Here is a 6,868-nt window from a genome sequence, read left to right on the forward strand (position 1 = left end):
GATGAACACGCCTAATGTTGCAAATTGCGTGTTTCCGTCACTCTGTCTCTTTCGTTGCTCTGATTGGTTTTTGGCCTCTCCTATTGCGTCCGAGGCATTTTGATCGGCATTTTGATGGCTAAACATGCTAACTATGCTAGCAATGCTAACATGCTAACAGATAATGTCTAATAAGGGGAGAACTGCCACTCTCGGAAAACTTCCGGTTTCTGAACTGGTTGCAGTTCCTTCTGTGGTTCCACATGAGGGCACTCGTCCACGAGTGCAGAATGCATGGAGGTCTATGGAGCTGTACCCCTCAAAATCTACTTTTCTTGGGATATAATTTTTTTTCAAGTAATTTGAGTATTGCATTCGAAAGGGGAGGCAAAGAAAATACACTTGGTTGTGTATTATATTTTTTAAAGTCACTTAATTGTTCTAAAAAGCCTTTCAAATGTGTCAATGATGTCCTTCATTAGCACAAAGCTAGCGTGTTATGTGCAACAATGACCCAACCTGTAAGAAATCAAAAGGACATAAGTACTCGTTCATTCAACTTTTGACCTATAACCCATGTTGAAGTTATACAAACTACAATCAAATCTGAGATTTGTCAATGACAATCAGGTGAAAGAGACCAATTTAGCTGTCTAGCTCCATTGACTCCCATTCATTCTGCACTCATGGCGATCGCCCCCAGTGGAACTCTGGTGGAACTGCATCCAAAATTCGGTACAATGGGACTTAATACGGAGTGGCAAGGCTCTCCGTAGACGGGCTCTGATGCTAACCATGTTACTTAGATAACTTAGCTAACGTTTTCTAGCAGTTTTGCTAAACATGCTAAATATGTTAGCAATGCTAACTATGCTAACCATGTTACTTAGCTAACTTAGCTAATGTTTTCTAGCAGTTTTGCTAAAAATGTTAAAATGCTAACTATGCTAACAATGCTAACTAGCTACAGTGGGTAGGAGTCATAGTTGATGACAAGTGTTGACATAGTTGATGACAAGTTAAAAGTTGTTGATAGACAGCTAGTTTAATAGATAGTTTAATAATAGTTTAAAAGTAGACTGTTTAAAAGTTGAATGTATATAGTTTAAAAGTTTAAAAGTTGAATGTAGATAGTTTAAAAGTTGTTGATAGACAGCTAGTTTAATAGATAGATAGTTTAATGATAGTTTAAAAGTAGACCGTTTAAAAGTTGAATGTAAAAAGTTCAGTAGTTTAATGGGTTACATTGTTTAACAGTGGATTATTGTTGTGAGGACTTTTATTTTGAAACAGTTTTGGGCAGAGGAAACAGTTGAATAGGATGTGTAGTCTTAATTGACCCAGATTGTATGCTTAAAGCCTGAAGCTGCAGGTGGCCTGAACACCTGCCATAGGCAATGTTAAAGTTTTTCTTTAATAGTTTAAAAAGTATAAAAGTTTCAAAGTTGAAAAGACATAGCAACCCGATCTGTTTGAAGACCTACGTTACAAAGTTTGAATGAAGTTTCTAAGTTAAACTGTTCAAGAGAAAATGCGTACGGAAAAAGTGGTAAGCGGAATAACAATAACTAGAAAAGCATTTCCTGAAGGAAATACAGTGCATGAAAATGCAAAAATATGAGGTAAAATATCATACAGAGTAAAAACAAACTATATTGGTTGCTAGGTAGATGAGGTTTAATATAGTTGGAATGACTGAACAGTTAAATAGGTGGATAGTTTAAATGGTTAAATTATTTAGGTAGATAGTTGACGATAACTGACAGTTGGAATGGCTCTAATGTTTGCTAGCAGTTATATTAACTATGTTAACAAAGATAATAATGCTAACCAAGTTACTTAGTTAATTTAGCTAATGTTTTCTAGCAGTTTTTTTTTAAATGCTAATAATGTTAATGCTGTTAACTATGCTAATAATGTTAACTATGTGACTTAGCTGACTTAGCTAATAATTTATAGCAGTTGTGCTAAAATACTAAGAATGCTAACATGCTAACCATATGACTTAGCTATTCATATTTAGCAGTTATGCTAACATGCTAACCATGTGACTTAGCTAGCTTATCATTTTTAGTAGTTATGCTAACTATGCTAACTAGCATGCTATCAATATTAACATGCTAACTATGCTAACCATGTGACTTAGCTAACCTAGCTAATCATCAAAGATTGTTAAGGCGGAGCAAGATACTTCGTTGTAGTTCATGTCTATGGGCGCGAAATGGGGATCGAATCCTGTCTGCATAAAGAGGCGTGTCGATGACGTATTGATGAGTGCGTTGACAAACCGCCAACAGCAGCGGCATAAATAACCGGCGCACACCTGATATAAAGTCGATTTTCTCTAGACTTGAATGCTCAAAAATGCTAAAAATGTACCTGAAATGTTCAGAAGGGTTTGAGGATCATGAAAACGTGCCCAAAATTCACATTCTTAACTCTATAGAACCAAGACCTTAGCATATGTGGTAAAATTCTGAGCTATGCCCATAGACTTCAATGGAGCAGTCGCTGCCTCTGCTCTGCATAAAGGGGGATTTTGACCCCCCCTCATGCGATCCGGGTTCCCGGAAATGGCTCCTGATGAAATATCTTGCTCCGCCTTAACAATCTTTGTAATCATTTTTAGTAGTTATGCTAACTAGCATGCTAACAATGTTAACATGCTAACTATGCTAACTAGCATGTTAACAATGATAACATGCTAACTATGCTAACCATGTGACTTAGCTAACCTAGCTAATCATTTTTAGTTGTTATGCTAACTATGCCAACTAGCATGCTAACAATGTTAACATGCTAACTATGCTAACCATGTGACTTAGCTAACCTAGCTAATCATTTTTAGCAGTTTTACTAAAAATGCTAACAATGTTAGCAATACTAACATGCTAACTATGCTAACCATGCTAACTAGCTACAGTGGGTAGGAGTCATAGTTGATGACAAGTGTTGACATAGTTGATGACAAGTTAAACGTTTTTGATAGACAGCTAGTTTAATAGATAGCTTAATAATAGTTTAAAAGTAGACCGTTTAAAAGTTGAATGTAAAAAGTTCAGTAGTTTAATGGGTTACATTGTTTAACAGTGGATTATTGTAGTGAGTGCTTTTATTTTGAAACAGTTTTGGGCAGAGGAAACAGTTGAATAGGATGTGTAGTCTTAATTGACCCAGATTGTATGCTTAAAGCCTGAGGCTGCAGGTGGCCTGAACACCTGCCATAGGATTCTAATTGCTTAACGGCCGTATTATGATGTCACAATCGGCAATGTTAAGTCTATGGGGATTTTTAAAAAGTTTTTCTTTAATAGTTTACTACTACTACTTACTTCTTACATGTTTTAAGTTAAAGAATTGAAAGAAATAAGAAATTAAAAAAAAGACTTGAACGGTATTATCTGTTTACATTCAGATCTTGCCAACGACTTTGCCTAAGTGCTATCTGCCGTCCTGTTCAGAGTCTATGGTTGCTATAGCAACCGCTGCTGTGCTTCATACAGTGAGGAGATAAGCATGCAATTGTGGTTGAAATACTCCCGAAACACAAAGAAAACAAACCAAAATATATCTATGCAAGAACATGGGATGTTGTTGTATTCCAAACAATAAGCCAACAGTAGTGGAAGGGCATTACTACGGTTAAATCTCACTATAATCTCCTAGCTGTGCGATATGTCCCATTACAACCCATTGATTTGATTCGTGTTCTTGCCGTCCACTAGGCTATTTTGCTGTGGCGCGAACAAAACGTGACGTCACTTGCAAGGGGTGAATACTCTTTGGTTTCAACAGAGAATGTCTAACTATGATCATAACGGCCTTTCCACCAATCAGAGGCATCACTGTGGGATTGTGGGATTGTTCAGGATTGTGAGTAATGAAGTACTTATCCAAGACATTGCGAATAAAAGACATTTATCTCAAAACGAGGTTAGTGCCCCGTGAACTTTTGGCGTCTATATGAGAATACACAATCGCTTAGTACAGCCGTAGCTGGTTTTGAGTCTACATGTGCAGTTAAGTTTTTATAGCTTATACCCGAATTGTCAATGGAGAAATTGCATTGAATTCTTACTTCCGGAAACTCCTGTGGGCGGGACTGTGATGCTCTATAGTAATAATAATAATAATAATAATAATAATAATAATAAAAATAAATAATTATATTCAAATGGGATAAATTCCATGGTATTCATAAGAGTTGGCATATGTCCATGTTGAGGAGTCTAATGGTCTGTGGGAAATAGCTTTTTCTTAGTCTCTCAGTTTAGTCTCTCAGTTTTAGCCATCAAACTGCAGAAGCGCTTGTCTGACTTCAACAAACTGAACAGACAGTTACTGGGATGGGTGGAGTCCTTTATGATTTTAGTGGCTCTGTTCTTGCATTGGCTGATGTATATATCATGCAGGGAGGGTCCTAGAGATGCGCTTAGCTGAGCGCACCACTCTCTGCAAGGCTTTGCGGTCTTTCTCAGAGCTGTTGTTATACCACATAGTAATACACTGGGTGAGTATACTTTTTATATATCTTGCCTTGATATCTAATGTGCTTTGATTTAAGCTTTAAGGTTGTTGGGCAGAAAAAAAAAGAAAAAAGCCTGCCACACTAGTGATGAGTTGAGCACAAAAGAAAGTTATGACATTATTCACAGATTGAGAAAGGAGATTGTTTTCTGTTGCTCAACAAGGTAAAGGATGCTGCCAAAGTTGTGTGACTCCTCACTCCTAAAGATTGTTGCTGAATTTCTAAATCTATCAATATTAACATATCCTAACAACCGTAGGTAGTAAACTATTGTGGCGAGCTTGCCTAAAATTAGTCATGTGACAGATCTCAGCTTCAGAATAAAATCAAATTGAGAATGGTAGCCTTCTAAAAAACAGATTTAAAAAGCTGTTAATTCCCGACTAGGTAAAGACTATTTTTGATTAAGATGTGTCACTGATGCATTTTAAAACACCCCTCTTGCCTATTTCTGTAGCCTGTACAAAAATGCATTGGGTTCCTCAAAATTCCACGGCACACCTCATTTTGGCTCATGGCACACTAGTGTGCCTCAGCCCACTGGTGGAGAACCGTCGAATAGATGCAATATTGATTCTATAGACCTCTCCAGAATAAGTCCCACCTCCGTAACTTCCGTATCCATCCAACTTCCGGTCGTCAAATGTCTATGGGAAATAACATGGCGTTTTAAAAGATCGTACCTGTCAAACTCTGTAGGTGACAAAGTAGAAAAAGCTGGTGGGCCGATTGGCCTACACACTTCTGCCATCTAGTTTCCACTGGATTTTTTGATTGTCGGTGCCGTTTAAGTAGTAAACGATTATTAATGCTAACCGGGAGCTAGTTCCGATGTACGCGGGTGGAGGAGGGCGTTAGATCTTGCTCACAGCCAACCAGTCACAACGTGATGGTCATTTTCACGTGTGATTCATGCGTGGTTTCAGTTGTCTATAAATGTAAATCGTTTGCAAGGTTCAGCCTCTTTTCAACATGACTTAACTTTGGTTTGACTGTGCGAGTTTGTTGGCTGTTATTGAGATATTTGAAAAAGAAAGAAATTGCCGACGAAGACACTAAAGACATGACGAGATGAGACTTTTTTTCACGAATAACAGATAATGATAAGCACACTAGGAATCAGAGGCTGAATCGTATTGAGTCCATAGCTTTATTTTGCATGACCATGATCAGAACAGTAACGTTTTCAGAATGTATTAACAACCTATCAAACATGATGATTTCACGCAGGGTTAGTGCCACCTCCGTAAACAGGCTCTGGTGTCACGAACTCCATTTCGGGGAAGACAAACTATGAAACATTGCTGTTGCTATGCAACCTTGACTGGGGGAGTCGCGGCGTCTGAAGCATGCGTTAGCTTAGTGCTTCTTACTGATATATTTCTACTTTAACGGCACCGACAATCAAAAAACCCAGTGGAAACTAGATGGCAGAAGTGTGTAGGCCAATCGGCGCACCATTTTTTTCTACTTCGCTACCTACAGATGTTTTACCGGTATGATATATATATCATATTACCGGTATATATATTATCGAAACGCCATGTTATTTCCCATAGACAATCGACGCCCGGAAGTTGGATGGATACGGAAGTTACGGAGACGGGACTTATTCTGGAGAGGTCTATGTCTTGGTGACCTTTGCACCTGTAAATATTGTTTGTTCATTAGGGCTATCAAGTTAACTATTAGTACTATTAACCTTACTAAAAAACACTACAATCAACAACCACTTTATCAGAGACATTTTTAGATTGCATTTGAATCTATTTTCCCCACCATTTCTTTTTTATTTGGGTCTGTATTTCATCAGATTTCAGACAACCAATGATTGTAGCCTTAGTCCATCATGTTTCATTCAAGTACTATGCTTCACCTCTGAATCTCTAGTGATGGAAGCAACCACATGGTAGAGCTTTCTAAGATCTGTGGGAAGCAACACAGTGCATGGAACAGCCATGCCCTCTAGTGTTGACATCTTCAATGATTTCAAATATGCATTATCACTCAGTGTTCAACATTGCATTGATTATGGAGACAGTGGATGCACTGGTCAAAATAAATAGATTTTTTTCTTGATGTCCCCGTGGTGCACTCCTGCCCTTAGGACAAGTGAGAGAAGTGTGGTGATTTTCATGCCTGTTATTGCCATGCCTTCTAATCAACACTGATAAGACACTAGGTGTACAAAGAAAAATGGTCGGATTGGAATGGTTGAATTTCAAACCTGGCTAGTATGAATGTGATACAAGCCCCTCACTCACTCACACAAACACACATTGAGAGAGAGAGAGAGAGAATCAGCCAAAGGCTGTAGCCTACTGTTACTGTAATGTGCTCAGTACAGATCTTGCTTCTAAA

This window comes from Alosa alosa, chromosome 2 (assembly GCF_017589495.1).
Source record: "Alosa alosa isolate M-15738 ecotype Scorff River chromosome 2, AALO_Geno_1.1, whole genome shotgun sequence".
Taxonomy (NCBI): domain Eukaryota; kingdom Metazoa; phylum Chordata; class Actinopteri; order Clupeiformes; family Clupeidae; genus Alosa; species Alosa alosa.